A 20,612-nucleotide genomic window follows, 5' to 3' on the forward strand; every position below is an offset into this window, starting at 1 on the left:
AATGCGACACTCACAGTATACCAATACACTTTACAGAAAAAAACAATGGTGACCCATCAAAATTGGAATTCATGGGCATCTAGAAAATAACCCCAAAATGGCGAGGGGGAAATTTTGAAAGACAGCTAGCCAAGGAAGAAGCAAGGATGATCTTCGAATTGGAAACACGAACACCAAAGGGATTAAATATAGATTTCGAGATTACCCCATTTCTTTAAGATTGAATCATCACAATAAGTTGTCATATTACAATTTACCATTATTAAATACTATTTATATTTCCATTAGTTTTATAAATTATAGTTTTTAGTTCTTATAGTTTTTTAATAAGCAAGATCATCCTTATATCACTTTTTATTATAAGTATCCCTTTATTCTCTTCTAATTTATGAAGATCTGCACCCTTCATAACACCTATGCCTATCGATGTCATTTGCACACCCTTCTTTTATGTATCCCGTTTGTTACCATCAAGTAAGATGGCCGCTGCATCTACATAAGGGCAATACGGCCAAATTGCACCAAAAACGCATTGATACTGAGTGCATAGAGTCCGGAAGATCCCCATACAGGGCAGACATACTGGACTTCAGACTGCCGGCAGACCCTCAGCGTGCTGAACAGAGACCACACAGGAGCAGCTTTATGTACCACACAAAACCATCTAAGTGGAGAGATTTGTTTAAACAATTGGGACAACACCTGTCAGCGCACAGCAGATTATAAGGTACAAGCTACCTATCACGTGCGTACATTTAAGAGACTATTAATATGCATAAAGACCTCATTGCTACAGTTTCAGAAGAGTGAGTAATTCGCCTCTGTGTGTTTCACTCCCCATTAATTTTAACCCCTGAATGGATGGGAGACTTTGAGTAATTACAGACACTCTCCTTTTGGAATAAGGACTATTGATCTATCCCCCTTATGTTTGTTGTTTTTCTGTAGTCTGTACTGTTTTGTAATTTATAATTTGTGCACTGTGTTTTTATGAGATATTAATATAAGAAAGTGATTTTTTACTATTTATTGTTAGTTTGGTTTATGAGGTGACTAACAGGGTATGAGCTGTTAATTATTGCTTTCTTATGTACTCCACCATGAGATCTGATCGGGACCCCAACCACTACATTAGGCATTCCAGACCCAGACCAATTACCATCCCTCTGAGAAGTTTTCATCCAAATTGCCCAGCGTCCCCGGGTTAAAGTCCTGCCCAGCATAAACCAACGGGAGGTCCAGCCCCTAGTAGTGGGATCCACTGTTACCACTCTATGAAGTTTTCATCCAAATTATGTGATGTCATCCAAATCCATCAAGTGGATGGCCCAGAACAGGCTCCCTGGGCCAAAGTCGAGGCTGACGCACTTCGCCGTGAGGTCCGACCGTGACCCCAACCACTCCATTAGGCATCCCAGACCAATTGCCATTCCATCCAGTGGAAAGCCCAATACAGGCTCCCGGGGTCAAAGTTCTGCCCAGCGTTCCTGGGTCAAAGTTCTGCCCAGAGTACACCAATGGGAGGTCTGACAGGGACCTCAACCCCCTATTATGTCATCTGGGATCCAATGTTACCACTCTGTGAAGTTTTCATCCAAATCCATCTAGTGGAAGGATCAGAATACGATCCCCGGGTAAAAGTTCTGCTCAGCGTACACAAACGGGAGGTCCGACCAGGACGCTAACCCTCCTAAAACCTGGCCAGGATCCAACTGGACTACCTCGCTTTGGTTTCATCTCAATCGGTGCAGGGGTGTCCGAATGCATAACCGCACAGACAAACAGACCAATGAGTTTTATATATAAGAATAAAATAAGAAGATGAGTGTGCAGGATATGTTATATATACAGTCAGGTCCATAAATATTGGGACATTGACAGAATTTTCATATTTTGTCCTCTATTCACCACCACAATGGCTTTGAAATGAAACAAACAAGATGTGATTTAACTGCAGACTTTCAGATTTAATTTGAGGGTAATTACATCCAAATCAGGTGAACAGTGTAGGAATTACAACGGTTTCTATATGTGCCTCCCACTTTTTAAGGGGCCAAAAGTAATGGGACAAACTAAACAATCCTAAATCTAACTTTCACTTTTTAATACTTTGTTGCAAATCCTTTGCAGGCAATTACAGCCTGAAGTCAGGAACGCATAGACATCACCAGACGCTGGGTTTCATCCCTGGTGATGCTCTGCCAGGCCTCTACTGCAAATGTCTTCAGTTCCTGCTTGTTCTTGGGCATTTTCCCTTCAGTTTTGTCTTCATCAAGTGAAATGCATGCTCAATCGGATTCAGGTCGGGGGATTGACTTGGCCATTGCATAACATTCCACTTTTTAGCCTTAAAAAACTCTTTGGTTGCTTTTGCAGTATGCTTCGGGTCATTGTCCATCTGCACTGTGAAGCGCTGTCCAATGAGTTCCGAAGCATTTGACTGAATATGAACATATAATATTGCCCGAAACACTTCAGAATTAATTCTGCTGCTTTTGTCAGCAGTCACATCATCAATAAATACAAGGGAACCAGTTCCATTGGCAGCCATGCATGCCCACACCATGACACTACCACCACCATGCTTCACTGATGAGGTGGTATGTTTTGAATCATGAGCAGTTCCTTTCCTTCTCTTCTCTTCCCATCACTCTGGTACAAGTTGATCTTTGTCTCAACTGTTAATAGGATGTTGTTCCAGAACTGTAATGGCTTTTTTAGATGTTGTTTGGCAAACTCTAATCTGGTCTTCCTGTTTTTGTGGCTCACCAATGGTTTGCATCTTGTGGTGAACCCTTTATATTCACTCTTGTGAAGTCTTCTATTGATTGTTGACTTCGACACATATACATCTACCTCCTGGAGAGTGTTCTTGATTTGGCCAACTGTTGTGAAGGGGTTTTTCTTCACCAGGGAAATAATTATTTTGTCATCCACCACAGTTGTTTTCCGTGGTCTTCTGGGTCTTTTGGTGTTGCTGAGCTCTCCGGTGCGTTCTTTCTTTTTAAGAATGTTCCAAACAGTTGATTTGGCCACACCTAATGTTTTTGCTATCTCTCTGATGGGTTTGTTTTGATTTTTCAGCCTAATGATGGCTTGCTTCACTGATAGTGACAGCTCTTTGGATCTCATATTGAGAGTTGACAGCAACTGATTCCAAATGCAAATGTAACACCTAGAATCAACTCCAGACCTTTTACCTGCTTAATTGATAATGAAATAACGAGGGAATAGCCCACACCTGTCCATGAAATAGCTTTTGAGTTGATAGTCCCATTACTTTTGGCCCCTTAAAAAGTGGGAGGCACATATTGAAACTGTTGTAATTCCTACACTGTTCACCCGATTTGAATGTAATTACCCTCAAATTAAATCTGAAAGTCTGCAGTTAAAGCACATCTTGTTTGTTTCATTTCAAAACCATTGTGGTGGTGAATAGAGGCCAAAATCTGAAAATTCTGTCAATGTCCCAATATTTATGGACCTGACTGTATATATATATACTTTGTTTAATACACAAAATTATTACAAATATTGTATAACATCATCTTCAGGCTGCATGTATAAGGTGTATATGAACCCTAAATAAATTCTAGGCACACCCACTGGCGAAGGCCCACAAGGGACACAACGCATTTGGGAATCAGAGTAAGGCGGAATTGATGCAAACCGGCTTCCATGAGTGAGGCTTGGACCGCAACCCGGAACAGGAAACAAACAAACATACAGACCAATGAATTTTATATGTAAGTTTTCTAATGAGCTTTTCATACTTTGGATTGTGTAGGAGATTTACCCATTTATAATACATGAAAAACAGTTTATCAGCAGCATAAAAACATTCTTCACTGTAAGGGTAGTTAGACTAAGGTAAGCTTCACCAACGGAGGGGTGATGGCCAATTTAATAAATGGATTTAAAGTGATTTTCTCACAAAAATGGTATCCAGCAATAAATATTAATCTGATGCCATTTATGGCACAGGAAAACGGCTGTCACGCCACTCCTGACCATTAGTGTAAGTGGAAGTACAGTATGTCATCATTGTAATCAATATGTTCTGTCCCCATACCAATTTAACATGCTTTTGCTGGCATATAAGAGCATGATTTTTAATACCTGCTGGTAATAAGAAACGTGGACTATGTTAATGTTACTATAATAGGAAGACAGGAAGACATATGGCCTTTATATGATCAGTTCACATTACAGGGCATCTATAAAAGTTTAAGATGTTTTTATATCATTCTTGTTTTGAGGAGTTTACAGGTGTTTGGGTGTAGGGGGTCAGAAGATAATAAATTAAACAATATCAAATGCTTTAAAAACCTATTAAAGCATGTTTGCATTAGCTTATGTACACATATATTTTGCTGCACAGGTACTGCACTGGTCATTTCTGTTGGAGTTGTATTGATCACAGTCCAGCATAAACTGTACACAAGGGGTATCCATAGGTTTATACCACATGAATTATCTTTTGTACAGTCGGTGTATTTTGTTACACATGATCTTGGTGTAAATCCACCTTTATTACAAAATGTATGAAATGTATCATTATGTAAATTAATGTCACGTGACCAAACACGTCAGTAGTAATCAATGTACAGGGCCGAATTAAGGCTTGTGGGGGCCTTCGCCATACGGTGCCTAACCCCCCTCCCCCTCCACCACCCCCAAGCCAACCGGTGCCTCCATCCCCGCCCCTGATTACTCACCTTCCGATTCCGGCAGAGCTGCTCCCTAGTCCCCTCATCAGCGTCGCTGACATCATGTGTCACGGGATGCCGATGAGGGGACTCGGGAGCCGCTCTACACTGCTCTGTATTCAGCAGCACTGACTGTGCATTAGAACTCAGAGCTGCGGCAGCTGAGCTCCCATTCGGGAACAGGTGCCACTGGACACCTGTTCTCGGCAGAGTCACACCTGTGTGGGGGTCCCTCTGTGCGTGGGGGCCCCGGGACGACTACTCCTGTCGCCGCCCTTAATTTACGATATTTAGACCAACTTGCTGCCTCCCCAGGCTTTGTTCAAATGTCAAATACAAATGCAGTTGCCAACGTGCAAATCAACAAGGATAAATACAGAAACAGACTTTTAAATGTCAACATTTACCTCTAAAAATATTTTTAATAAGATAACTTGCATTGCACACCAAAAAGTCATAAGGAGAGATGTATCAAACCTTCTAAATCTCAAGAGGACAAGTGGGGATGCTGCAGATAGCAATGAATCCAGTTGTACCTATCATTCTATAGAACATACTTATAAAATATATCTATTATAGTATTCTTTGCTTATCCTCTTTAGGATGTTATATATGGGGGGAACTGTCTCTGATTCACTCTTGCCATCTTGATTTTATCTGGTTTCTTCCTCTGTGGCCGGTCTCTTCTTCCGGTTTGCTTTCTTTGGGTTGGTCTCTTCTTCTGTAGCTGGGCTCTTCCTCTGACCTCTCCTTCCAGCTTATTACTTTACTTTACTTGATATTTTCTTCATATTGGTCTCTTAGTCTGTGGCTGGTGTCTTCCTCTGTAGAGGGTCTCCTCTTCTGCAGCTGGTCTATTCGTTCATGGTTGCTCTCTCTTCATCAGCTGGTCGGTACCTCTGGCAGGACTCTCCTTCGTTGCTGGTTTCTCACTCAGGCTGGTCTGTTCTCTGTAACTATTTTTTCAATCAAGTGGTTTCTTCCTCTGCAACTCGTCTTTTCATCCAACGGGACTCTGCTCTGAATCTGGTACTTCTGTGGCTAGTGTCTTTCTCTGCAGCTGGTGTCTTTCTAGGTAAATAGTCTCTTCTTCTGCAGCTAGTCTATTTCTTCATGGTTGCTCTCTTTACTTTAGCTGGTCATCCAGTGGGACTCTGTCCTGAATCTGGTATTTCTGTGGCTGGTCCCTACTTCTGGCTGGTCTCTCCTCTGTGGCTGGTCTCTTCTCTTGTAGGTGATCTCTCCACTGTGTCTGATCTTCTCTTGTGACTGACCTCTTGCCCTGTGACTGGTCTCTACGCCTGCAGCTGGTCTGTACCTGTGTAGCTGGTCTGACAGGTATCTTCTTTGAGGCTGGTCTCTTCCTCTGGATGGTCTCTCTTCTCCAGCTGTTCTCTCCTCCGCAAACTGTTTCTTCCTCTGTGGCCAGTATCTTTCTCAGGATGGTCTCTTCCTCTGTGGCTGATCTTTCTTTCTTGCTGGTCTTTTCACTTTGGCTTTTATCCATTTTAATAAACTATAGATTTAATGTTTTCATAGACATAAATATATGTTGCATATTATATCGCTTTTACAATCTGCAACTGGCCCCCAGTGTCACTATGGGAGCTGTAATGAAACAACTCACACATACAAATGTAAATTGCTGTTTGAGAAAGCGGTATGTCTAAATTTGAATGCGGTTATAGAAGCAAAATGTGCCTCTGCATGGAAATCAGACTTTGTTTTTAACATTTTAAAACACTGCTGCTGTAACCATTTATTAAATAACTGATACATGCAGAGATACAATGAGCTTTTACCATACTGCAGAATATAGAACACAGCATGTAAACCCTTGATGAATTGTTCATGCATTCTTAGTGGTGTAAAGGCCATGCAGTTCTAAGGTTCACCAAATTCTTTTCAATCAGATCTACGTGGATTAATTTATGATAATCAATTAGAGCAGATTGATTCTAGATTCTATGAAATGCAAGAATAGGTATAGGTTGGAAGATACAAATTCTATTATGAAGCCAGCAGTGCCATCTTTAGGTTGCTTTCTGTAAATGCATGCAACAAATAAGGCAGCTTTTTTTTCCCTTTAGTAATGGGCACTACCAGAGCTTTTGTGATGGAAATTATTGGCTACAGAGTTGCAAAGATTAAAAAAGGATTAGAGTTATTACACAGCTCAATTTATCATCATATAATTGCACATGTAGAGAAAATGCAACACGTTAGGCATAAATCACATTTAAGGGTAGAAAGTAATATAGTCCTATACTAAGGTGTAAGAAATGTACAAAGGTAGCACTAGCGTGCACTACAGTATAGGTGTCCCAGCCTTTCATGCAGACAGTAACTGTCTCATTTATTGCAAAAGTCCAGATGTAAGAAAATGCTACCTGACAATTATCCCATTACATTTTATTACATTCAGGAAAATGATTCCTTCCCATTCATTTTTTATGCCTACTATATTTAGGTATCTGCATTGGGCAGTAGCTAGCCTTCTCAAAATCTACCTTTTACCCAGAGATCTATAAGGAACTAGCAAATGGTGAAAAAAATAATATGCACAAATAGTAAACCTTACTAAATACATATCTATTAATCCAGTTTAGAATGTATTACTCTTTGTAATGCAGAACTGTATAGCTTCCAAAAACATAAATCTGACCCTGTAAACAATAAATGACCCATGGCAAATAATTAGTATAAAAACAGGCTATAGTGCTGTATAATTATCATGGAAGATGGCTAATGGTTGGATGTAACTACTGTAGGTGCTGCTGATGTAGACTTGTTTCTTTAATAGCATGTGCAGAATCATACTAGTTTTGTAGCAAGCGCTATTGGAGTACATGCAACTATGATCTTACACATTTGTAATTGTAGACACAAACCTGTGCTGCCTAATCTTTATACACGGACAGTGTAATCAATGTCAGTGTTTTATTTCTGGTAGTAATTTATTTATTTGTTGCAGGATTTGGAATTGACCTTGGATTATCATTGTCTCTTATTGGCTATGTCACTTGACTTTTACGTTTACTTTTTCATCAAAATACTCTCTCCATGTCAAACTTCGGTCTCATCCTCATGTACCTGACAGAGCTACATGCAACACTACTATATCTCTGATATATTGGAGCTCCCCAAGCATGTGACTATAAGTATAGTATAACAGTGAGATAAAACAAACACATCTAGGGAAGGGCTGGGAAAGCTTGGGCTTAGTTACACTAGTCTCCTGGGACTGATATCATGCTATTCTCTTTGTAGCGCTAACAGCATGATAGATTACTATTGTTATTAAAGTAACATACTGGCGAGTACTTTGTTAACCTCTTCGCTGCTAAAGGTTTTCTCACCCTTGTGCTGAGGCTATTTTCCAATGTTAGTGCTCGTCTCATTCAAGATCACTGATTTTTTTTTATGTGGTATCCACACAAATTTAATTATACCTGGAAATTATTTTTAAGACTTTTTTTTTATTTTCAGAATAAACATTGGTCTTTTTACTCATTCTAATATGAAAAAAATAGTGACAAGCAGCATTCTATGGGGTACTAAAGTGTGGGTTTTTAGAAGTGGACATGTTGCCAATAGCAACATGTACCCCTGTATGTAAGTTTTGATAAAAAAATCAGCACTTGAAATTAAAATGATTTTTTTTTTTAATTTTTGCTGTTTCGATTTAAATGCTTCCTATATGTAGGAAGAATATGGTAACCCAACAAGGCCTAACAATTTATAAACAAGACAACCTACCGCATTAAATGAAGGATTGTTTTTTTATTTGACACAAGATGGGGAAAATATGGGCTTTAGATCCCCCCCGTCTGTTGTAAAAATAATTTTGGGTACTGTACAGGTATTGTCTTGTGATGACCAGACAATAACTGCTAATGGAACACACCATATGGAAGAGGAGACTCCACTGTTTCAAGACTGGGTGCCCTATGTGTGTGCAGTAAAGTATGGGGGAGATAGGGCACAATGTGCTCTTCCAACTACTGTCTGTATTGCTGGGCAATATTGTCTGAAGATCACAGGTGATGATCATACAATAACTGCTAAGGAGGCCACATAATTTGAAAGAAGAAACTCTCATATTTTCATATGTGGGTAACCCCACATTATTATTAGGTGCAATTAAGGGTATGATAAGGCTCGTAGTGCTCACCCACCCATATATGGAAAATGACTATTTTCCATAGTGCAGGGTGATATTGTCTAGTGATCACAGGTGACCACCTGACAATCGCTACTAGTGAGCCTCATAATTAGAAAGAGTGGACTCCCCTCTTTCATATATGGGTGCCCACAAAGTTGCTGGTGTCTTTATGTGGGTGAGAGGGTACACCACGTTTTCCATAGCGCAAGGTTACATTGATCACCAGTCAATAAGAACTAAGTTCCCATCATTTGAAAGTGGGGACCCCCTCTCTCTAAAATTGATGCCTTTGATTGTATGGATGTCATATTGAGGGGAGACATTCCCTAATTCCTGCACTCTATGCTTTTTCTGTAGCGCAGGGGGTATTGCCTAGTGATCACACTGATCACGAGGCAATCATCTTTATGGGGGCACATCATTTAAAAGATAGAGTGATTTAAATCCCCTTCTCCCATACAGTTTATATTCTTTTTTTTTTTCATTTTATATTTCTTTACAAATGTGATGTGAGCATACATGTGCACGGCGATTGCACTTCCAGTTCCTGACAGGAGTCACCACAGTTCATTAGGACAGTAGGAGAAAGATAATTCAGCCAGTCACTGCAGAAGACTACTGGGGTTTGCCCTCCGCAGTATAGCTGTATATCTGGAGGGTGAGCCCCAATCATCCTTCACAGTGAAGGGGTCAAAGGGGAAGCTCCATAAAAAATGCTGATGCTGAGTATCTGTATAATAAAGCAAGTGAATAAGGAGTGAATGGGAAAGCTTTAAATTATTTATTTCCCCATTGTGACACAGTGCTGGCTGCTTCCTGGAAAGAACCACTTGGGGTAGATATAAGAAACACCATATACAGCCAAGCCACTTATTCCTGAAAGGACTGATCATGAGAAACAAAGCTGAAGTCAATAGTGTTCCAGTTTGAATGATGACATCTTAGCACGATGTTTCATGTGGAGAACCAGACTTCATTGCTTAATCAAAACACTTGCCAATCCTGTGTCCTCTGATCAATAAATATTTTTTAAAGATTAGCTAACACAAACATCAGCCACTCCTGCAGCCTCTTCCACAGTCATTAGAGTCCTGCACATGTTTGGCTGTAGAAAGAACTCTAGAATTGGTATGGGAAAACAAAAAGAAAGAAATAACTCCTGGTTGAAGATCTGGAAAAGTTAGAGTGCCAACCACGGTTTCTTTTTTTTTTCTTTTGAAGCATGTGAAGTGGTTTTGCATGGAGAAGAAATCTACTACCACCAGGAATGGACAGGAGCATCGAGCTCAGAGGACAGGTTTCATGCCACCTTGATGAATGCACAAATACTACTAATACAAGATGGGATGAAGGAAGCTTCATCATTCTTAGAGAGCGTCTGAATTCAATGTGATGGCTGTGATTGGCTGTTACAGAATGGAACACCACGTCCATTGCAAGTTTGCCTCATACCCCATAGAGGTGAGCAGAAAAACTTGCAATGTTGGGGGCTCCATGATATCAGCACAGCACATTGCCGTTAATTGATTTATCCTCTGTAGTTGGATTGAACCTTTTGCGTTCAGGTACTCGGGCCATCTTGGCGAGTTGTGCCTTTTCGACCTGGATCCTGTCCAGCAATTCTTAAGAGTTGTGTGATCCCAGAAAAGAGCCTGGAAGTTTAATGGCTTCACCCTCTGTGATCGATCTTTCGGGAGACAAATGCCAGGAGAGTGCATTAGCCATGATGTTGCTGGATCCAGATCAGTATTATGATCAATTCAAATCTAGTTGGGAACAGCAACCACCGTGCCTGCCATAAGTTAAACCTCCTTACCCCTGAATAATGTATACTGTATGTGCTTTTAGTCAGCGATGATACAGAGAGGGAAACTGCTGGTGCATCCACTCAGTGAAGATGATTATGGCCAGCAACTCCTTGATTCCTGCATTGCAGTTGACCTCAGCAAAGGTTAACCTTCTTGAAAAAAGGTCCAGGCTTGGAGGAGAACCTTGTCATCAGTATGGGAGAGCACCGCTCCTCTTCCACTCCCAGATTCATCACCCTCAAGTGTGTAGGCCCTACTGGGGTCTGAATACCAGAGGATGGACGGTGTTTCAAGGTGTCAAAAACCTGTTGTGCCGTGTTCCCTTAGGCAGTTATGGGGCTAACAACTGTCAGAAGACCTCTAGATCAGGCCTGAGCAACCTGTAGCTCTCCAGCTATTGTGAAACTACAAATCTCAGCATGCTCTACCAGCTGATCAGAGGGAGGGCATGCTAGGAGTTGTAGTTTCACAACAGCTGGAGACCCACAGGTTGTCCAGGCCTGCTATAAATTGTCCTGACCTCTCTGGGGAGTGGCCAATCAAGCTCAGCAGAGAGCTTACCTGTTTCAATATCTGAAATCATCTGAACTAGGAAGATCATTCACAAAAATCTTGGCAAATAGATGATTATCCATGAGCTTCTGCAATATCTCATTCACATCGTTGTGATGTTCTTCAATCATGTTGGAGAAAATGAGTATACCATCCAGACAGTTGGAGACTGAAGTTAGAGAAAGTTCACATTTGTATAATAGATGGCTGTGACAATGCACAGGTTGAACAGTATTACCCTGCCTGATACAAATTAGTTTATATGCCCCTCATAGGTCCAATTTGGTGAAGACAATAGCCTTACAGAGCTCATCAAATATGTTAGAGATAAGAAGTAGAGAGTATCAATTATTTATAATGATTTTGGTGAGACACTGAGAGGTATATTTACTAAAATGAGAGTTTTTAAAAGTGGAGAGTTTGTAGAATCAGATTCTACTTAACATTTATCTAGCACCTTCTAGAAGATAATAGCTAGAATCTGATTGGTTGTTATGAGCAACATCTCCACTTCTAATAACTCTCACTTAAGTAAATATACCCCTGACACTCAATGCAAGGTTTTAGAGATCATTATTTCATCACCACAAAACAGAAACCTGCACAGGCCAGGTATGTAAGCTCTGTGATTAACCCATGGTTCAATTTCACCTGCAAGCAAATGGTAATTTCCCTCTTTTCAGTCTCAGACAAGAATTATTTCCTCTCACCCTGGGGGCAGGCCGAATGTGTAGTCCTATTCTCTGTGTGATGGTAGTGTCTCTCCATGCTTTTTTGTCAAAGATGCTACCTCTAGTACTCCTGCGACATACCCTTCTGGTCTTCCCTTTTTAGGTAATAACACATACAACTGCTGCTTTCACTGGTTGTAAACAAACGGTCTGGCACTCCTGTATATTTTAGGCCTTCCAAACGATCACTGAGTTGGGCATGTGTAACCAGGGGTAAACCAGAATGAATGGAATCTTCTGTGTGTGGGTAGAGCTGATTGAGATCAGCTCCCAATGTATCAACATACAGCAGCACCTGGATAGTCTTGTTGATTACCAATGCTGGTGTTAGGAGTCATCTGTCTATAGTTTCTACAGAGAAAGGTCTGATCTTCAGAACCAAGAGCCAAGAGTAGTACCATGTTGTGAAGTCCAAATCTATGAAATTCTCCATGGTACCAGTTATAAAAAGCCACAATGTCGATGAAGCAAGACCCCCAGGAGAGAAAGATGGAAGGCTTAGTTACATTGCAGAAAGTAATGTGGAGAAAGAATTCCCTCAATGCTCACCAGACTTACCTCCTGCTTTTCTGTGAGCAAAACTGATTTCTGATAACTCAGATCTTTCCAATTCTGGGTACTAAGATATCATCCCATCTATTGGCTGCGATGTCTCTCATCCGAAGGAAAAAAAATAAATCAAAACCTGCATAAGCTCCTAGAAGCACTGAACTGTCAGTATGTCAGCTTGTCTTTAATGGAGTACAACAAATCTCTCAGAAAGCAGGCGAGCTGTGGCTTGTTCTTCCATCTGGTCTCTGCTGCAAATGTCCTCTCTGAGTTGTCACTATATTGACATACAAATAATTTTGAATACCAAAAAAGGGTATATTTGCAAAACAGTAGGTACATGAAACCACATAACAGCATTTTTGAGGCAGGTGTGTACGGCTGTAAATGATAAATCAAATTAAGTGGTTTTTTGTGTCTTTAACAATCCACTTATTTAAGACTGGTTACTTGTAGGAGAGGACCTGAAGAAAGGAAGCAGTGCATGGATGTGCTTTGGTAAATTTAAGGTCCGGGTAGAATTAGACTGCGTGTCATTAGTTTGAGGAAATTAGTTTATAGCTGGTCCCTTGTTGTCAATTAAGGATTCAGGGTGGATGATTACATAGATTATCCTATAGCAAATATACAGTACTGTAGTTCCTATCAGGGAAGCATCTGGTCAGCATGCCTGGGTAAACAGTACATTAGATCCTGGCCACCTAAAGCTCTGTGTCGGGGAGTTTGCATAAGAGGACACAGAAGTGTAGGCTTGTGATCTACTTTCTCTATTGCTCGAGTGACAGTTGTGGGGAGAAGAGATTTCATTTAGTGGTTATCCCAGCGAGAGAGTGATGAAGGAGGTATCTTATTAATTTTAATTTATATTATTACCAAGGCCTTATTACAGTCGCTGCCCCACAGCACCTGCATGTGGCTTGCAAGGTGCTGGAACGCGCCCTGCAGCCAGCGGCGCTACTGCGGAGCTGCCCGGAGCGTCCAAGGGCCACCTTGCGCAGGCACTTTGCAGACCATAGAGGTTCCCAAGAGTGTTGTTAGGACGCTCTGGGTAGTGCTCTACATCCCAGAGCCATTGGCCCCGCCCCTTAGGCGTGACATCATGATATAACGGGTTTATGGAGCGAGGCCGGCATAGGGCGCACTGCCACCCTGTTACGGCTCTGATTATAACACCATGTGTTTGTGTTGCATCTGAAATCTAGAAAAATATAGTGTTTCTTAGTACTTATTGTTTCTTGGTACTGTTGATTTGAATGGTGCCTAAGGGGCCTATTCATCAACACTAAAATAAAGTTTTTAAGGACATTTTCCTTAATTACCATTATTTTAGTATTCATGAAGATACTTAACACAGGAGATATCACTGATATCTCCTGGTTAAGTCCGTATGTGTTCATTTCCACACTCCCCATACGTTAGTATGGGGATATGGAAATTGTGCTATTCATCAAATTCCGAAAATTATGTATTTTCAGAATTTGATGGAGTTACTGTCCACCACAGTGAGGTGGCGTATAGTAGGTGAACTTACCTGTGTCAGTGTGGGCAGGTCCTCCTCCTCTCCCTCCGGCGCTCCCTGGTCTCTTCTCTGACTCCGGTGGCTGTTCTGACACGTGTTCTCCAGGCAGAACACAGTAAAGTTTAGAAAAAATAAAAAACGTATTTGTTTTTTTTCTAAACTTTACTGGTGTTCTGCCTGGAGAACACAGTATCAGAACAGCAGATGGAGCCGGAGGCAGCTGCAGCGGGCAGGTAAGTCGGGGCTCGGGGAGGTGAGTGGAGGGTGGAGGGGTGGGGTTGGGGCGGCACACAGAATTACCGCAGCTGTAGGCAGTGCTGCACATGCGTTGCTTTTACAGATGTAACAGCGCATGCACAGCACTGATTACAGCTGCGGTAAGGTAGAGTAGATAGGGAAAACGATCTATTTCCTGAAATAAATACAACAATCAAAACACACCTCCCAACCATCCCGATTTTGGTGGGATAGTCAGGCTGTCACACCATCCCTCCCGCAGATCATGGAGAAAAGGTCAGGAGGGCACTTTCTCACCACTGCCTTGCAGAGTGGTGGTGAATGGATGCCACAAGCACGCATACAGCATATAAATACTGGAAAGGCTGATGGCAGCCCAGCAGCTTGGGAAATAACAGGCACACCCAATAAGATGCAGAACAGGGGCAAAATGCACAACCATGTCCCCACCGTTACACGCAATGATGTCTCCAAATGTTGGGAGGCACAGTATGTGAATACAAAGGATATGGGGGACCCTGCTCACGAGAGCTGACATTCTGATTGGATTCTGATGTATTGTGTACTAGCCTCCTCCAGCAACTCTGTAGGTTTGCCTGAGCCAAAACATCACCATCTAGTGATTATTAAATAGTAGTAGTAGTAAGCAGTAACCTGATGTAATTGTTGTCATAATACAGTTCCACAGCCTCAGACAGGATTAAATGTAATCTCTAACCAAATAATGCTTGTTTCATCATTTGGTCCTGCACATGCGCAGTTTTCCCATAATAAAAAACCTGCATTAATACAATAATTATGTCCGGATCTGAATCAGGCTCAGTCGCAGTTGCAATCTCAGGTGCACTCAGGCGAAGTGTATTGGGCATTCCTGGGCAGTGACAGGGAGGTGTCTTAGCACATGCATGGAGATGATCCGTCTTATGGGCGTGTTATATGGAGTGTTTCAGGCATGTAAGTGAAAGTGGTTACGTACAAAGACACTCAATCCTTCACATAGGAGTCCATAGATGTACAGAGAAGGTCCTATGTTATCTATGTGGAGGCTCCCAGGCAACACCAGCTAAACTTAGACAAGATGAAACTTTAATCATGCAGTACAGTGACATTCTGACAACGAATCAGAGTTCAGCTTATTCAGTGTAATCCACTGCGAGAATGCCCAACCTCAGTGATGAATGGTCAGGTATCACTGCAGCTGCGTAATTAGGTGGTGTCTGGAGATGTCTCTGCCACAGCAGCCACAGTGAGATCTGAGGAATGTGAGACAGCACATTTTATAACCATCAAAATCCGGGTGGTTATCCATTATTCGAGGTGTGGCTATTAAATAACGAGACTGATGCTATAATCAGGGCCGGTGCTAAGGTGTTCGGCAGCCTCTGCAAACTATAAATTTGCACCCTCATATAGTTAACATTTACAGATTTCTAATGCAGGAGCAAATGGCTCCATATGTAATGTGTCTGGTTGCAAAGTATGAGGTGATAGGTTTGAATCCCAAGCAGGATAGTATTTTAAATGAATAAGAATGTGAAGTAGCTTCATACAGTATAGTTATAATTCACAGGTGCTCATTATAGGAGCAAATGGCTCTATTGGTAAGCTATTTGACTGCAAAACAGCTATGACTGTATTTTGAAATGTGTTAAGTTAAGGAGACTATGACTGTAGGTGCTTAGTGGTCAGAAGGAGAGGAGACCTGGCAGCAGTGGGGACTGGGGAATGTAGGCGATGTGATCAGATGCAGAGGGGAGATGACGGGACTCAGAGAGCAGGAAGCTACATGAAAGAATAGCCAGCTCTCCAGCCCGGTGCCCCCCTGCAATGCTTACCACATTGCCCTGGCTATAATTTATATTTAAGTATTAAGTACATTTTAACTCCATTCCCCTTCTATGCACTCGCCTTCTGCATTAACACACCACTTCATTCTTATTTTTCATTGGTCAAAGTCGTGCTGTAGCTGATTATATGTCAGCTGATTATCTGTCATTTTCTCTTTACCTCAGTAAATGATGCAAAACTGGTTCCCTTGAGTACAGATTTGACTTTAGGGATAAGAAAGTAGTCACACAGTGCAAGGTTTGGTGATTATGGAGGGTGCACTGCAATCTGTTTCTTGACCAAAGACTGCTTCACATACCGCTTTCAGACCAACCTGTGAATTTCCCAGGTCTCAGTTCCCGACCCTGGTACAGAGGGGTTCCAGTCAATAGATAGACATTAAAAAAGGTTGACAATGTCTAGATAGACAACAGATGTTAGACAGGCAATAGATTGACAGGGGCAAAATGTTGATACAGAAAAGGTTGACATGGATGGAGGTCAACTGTGTCAAGAGATTGACACAAACATAATTGACACATTTTGTTTTTACTGTTAGGGTTAGGCATTTTAGGATTAGGTTAGGACAGAGCAGTCTTCCTAACGTGTTTCTTTACACCCTGGTAATTTCGTCTGACGAAATTACCAGGGTGTAAAGAAACACGTTAGGAAGACTGCTCTATTCTCTACATCAATTATTGCCACTGATCACAGGGACCCAGAAAGGAAGCCTGCAGATTCTACCTTGCACCCTTTCTGGTGGTTACAACCATCCCGCTCCACTGCGCTAACATCAGGTGGACATAGAGCTCATCAGCATATGCTACGCACCCGCCCTACTACAGAATCTATAGGAGATACGGGAGTTCCGGCTGACACACGTGTCTGGCATTCACCGCTCCCCACTGGGTAGAGACGCCGGTCTCATCAGGCAGTGTGATCGGAGTCATCGGCAACCAGCATGGACCTGGGAGCTAGCCACAGCAGTATTGGAACGGTTTTGAGATTCATCTATACAGGCTGCATTGCTAAGCAGCTTTATACTACAAAGCCGGCTTTGGCAATTATTCTACTGGAACTTATGTGACCACTATAATCGCACATTAGTGGAGACATTGTTGCTTATTGTATATTATTCCCCTTCATTGCAACAAGTTTGGAACTTTGTGTCAGTATATTCCATATGTTAAGATCTTGATGCAAAACTTGGCTAAGAGTTTCTTTGTCGATGTTTACCACTTCTGCTACCATTCAGATGGTCAATTTGAAAAATGTTCTCATTGTTTCCACACTTTTATTTGTATTTTATGTGCAAGGCCTCACGACCGTCACTAAGGGGCAGATGTACTAAGCTCTTGAAAGTGATAAATTGTATACATTGGAGAGTGATAAACTACCAACCAATCAGCTCCCAACTGTAATTTTTCAAACAGCCTGTAAGATGACAGGAGCTGAGTGATTGGGAGTTTATCACTTTCCAATTTGTCACTTTCCAGAGCTTAGTACATCTCCCAATAAATCACTCAAACACATGTGCACGTGACATACAAACTGCCCTGAGAGATTTGGAGGGTGTTTTGTTCTATTTAACTAAAAATATTAATTTTACACGTTGCTCTACTTTTGAACTAAACATTTTTATGACACACAGGAAAACATAACTTCTTTGAACGCTGTGTGACAGAAAACTACCTGTGTGAGAGGGGTGAAACTTACAGAACCGTTTTAGGATAGTCCAAGGACAATGTTTTCCCGCTTCCTTTAAACACATGCACTATGATTTATGTTTTCTAAGTACAGTCTTGTTATTTAACAGCCACACCTCATACAGATGTTCATACAGTAGTTGAGATGGAGCTATATTTGCTCATCTTTAGTTACTATAATAGAAAGCTCATCCATTTCTTGGGGTATAAACATTCACATTCACTTGTTAGAGTAAAGAATAAATAACTTTATTTCCCAGTGCACTCGATGCACTTCAGTATTGTGACAATTGCTTTGGTGAGTTGTCAAAATGCCCTTGGCCTAAATATGTGACTTTCAGCATTGATAAAAAAAATATACATATTTTATATATATATATATATATATATATATATACAGACCACTCAGCCCGGCACTCAGGAAAGCCTTCCAAGGGCTATAACTGCTCTGGTGCCATCCTTAAAGAGGGTAGCGCCTCCATGTACATCTGCAGCAAATATTCAGGCGGCACTCAGAGACTTCCAAAATCGTGAAGATGTTTTAATCAAACATAGTGCAGAGAAATCAACGTTTCGGGGAACACGTCCCCTTCATCAGGATAAACAAACACACCAAAACCAAACATTTAAATAGACTTACCTCCATGCTTCCCCCGAGTGAGAGCTGTAATCGCGTCATCCTGACTTCCGGCGTGTGCACTTCCGGCACCAGCAACTTTCTGTCAACCAGAAGTGGTCATCCCAGGACGCAGGCTGCAGCCATGGTAACGCTAAACAAAAACAATAAAAGGTGCACCAAAAAGTGATTGGTGTACAAAGCAAATCAAATGAACAAAACGCCGTGTGTATGTGTTGAGATTGTTAATCATAAACAAAGTGAAAAAGAGTGTAATAATGCAGATAAAAAATGAAGACGTCAAAAAGATTATTGTCATGAAAAGTGTACAAAAATGTGAAAAAAATGTGAAAAGAATAATATGTAAGTGAGAGTGAAACAATAATAGTATAGGTTCAAAGACCCAAACAATGTGTGATGAGAAGAATTATCTATAAAAATAGTATAAATGTAAAGATATAAATGTAAATACTACAACTACACAAAAATGCAAATAAAACCAACTAAATATGTGGAGTGATATGTTACACTGTTGAGAACTCATGACGACCAAAGGATCATCATGCCATATATGGCAAACTAGACAAAATTGAACAGAGAAAAAGTGAATACTCACATATCTACGTTTGGTATGTTCAACCAAAACATGACATGACAGCTCTCACTCGTAATTTCAGAAAAAATCAAATAAAAAAAATGGATACTCACATATCTACATTTGGTATGTTCAACCAAAACATGACATGACAGCTCTCACTCGTAATTTCAGAAAAAATCAAATAAAAAAAATGGAAACCCGGAAATATCACATCCATCCTATCAGTAACAAGCATTATAGCTCAATAAATACATATAAATAGCTCATAAATATAAATATGAACATATCATACGTGCATGTAAGGGGCCATCTGATGTCAAATTTCTTCCCTGAATACTTTCATGATCATAGTCCACCTATTATCTGTTTAATTCTGGACTCGGTCTCCTCTTTAACTCCCATGTCCCTCCCAACATATTTTTCCCCTTCTTTCTCTTCTTTCCTTCTCTTTCTTTTTCTTTTTCCTCTCTCTACCCCCTACGTAGTTCTGCTTTCCATGTATATTTTTCCAATATTTTGTATTGCTCTATATGATCTATTCTAATTAGATTGGATTGTTGATATATGTGCTAACATGATATCATATTGTTTTGTCGATCTAAATATTTCATATAGCTCTTTATTGGATTATGTATAGTTGTATTATTTTACTTCTGTAAAAGCTACAAATAAACTTGTTAAAAACAAAATTCATCCCTGAATAAGGGTGACTGATCTCGTTCCCTGTGATAAGGTAATTGCAGGTCACGCATCCAAGACATTTAAAGCAGCCATTTTTCCTGCTTAAAAAATGTTAAAAAAAAACCAACTAAGAAATCACATGTACATAAGTATTCACAGCCATGATGCTCAAAATTGAGCTAAGGTGCATCCTGTTTCCACTGATCATCCATGAGATGTTCCTACAGCTTAATTGGAGTCAACCTGTGGTAAATTCAGTTGATTGGACATGATTTTGAAAGGCATACACCTGTCTATATAAGGTCCCACACTTGACAGTGCGTGTCAGAGCACAAACCAAGCATGAAGTCCAAGGAATTGTCTGTAGACCTTCGAAACAGGATTGTCTCAAGGCACAAATCTGGGGAAGGTTAGAGAAAAATATCTGCTGCTTTGAAGGTCCCGATGAGCACAGTGGCCTCCATCATCCGTAAATGGAAGAATTCAGACCACCGGGACTCTTCCTAGAGTTGGCCGGCCGTCTAAACTGAGCGATAGTGGGTGAAGGGCCCTAGTCAGAGAGGTGACCAAGAACCCGATGGTCACTCTGTCAGAGCTACAGCATTCCTCTGTGGAGAGAGGAGAACCTTCCAGAAGGACAACCATCTCTGCAGCAATCCACCAATCAGGTCTGTATATTAGAGTGGCCAGACGGAAGCCACTCCTTAGTAAAAAGCACATGGCAGCCTGCCTGGAATTTGCCAAAATGCACCTGAAGGACTCTCAGACCATGAGAGACAAAGATTGAACTCTTTGGCGTCAATGCCAGGCATTATGTTTGGAGGAAACCAGGCACTGCTCATCACCAGGCCAATACCATCCCTACAGTGAAGTATGGTGGGGGCAGCATCATGCTGTGGGGATGTTTTTCAGCG

Source organism: Taudactylus pleione, unplaced genomic scaffold (assembly GCF_031769625.1).
Source record: "Taudactylus pleione unplaced genomic scaffold, aTauple2 ptg000183l, whole genome shotgun sequence".
Taxonomy (NCBI): Eukaryota; Metazoa; Chordata; class Amphibia; order Anura; family Myobatrachidae; genus Taudactylus; species Taudactylus pleione.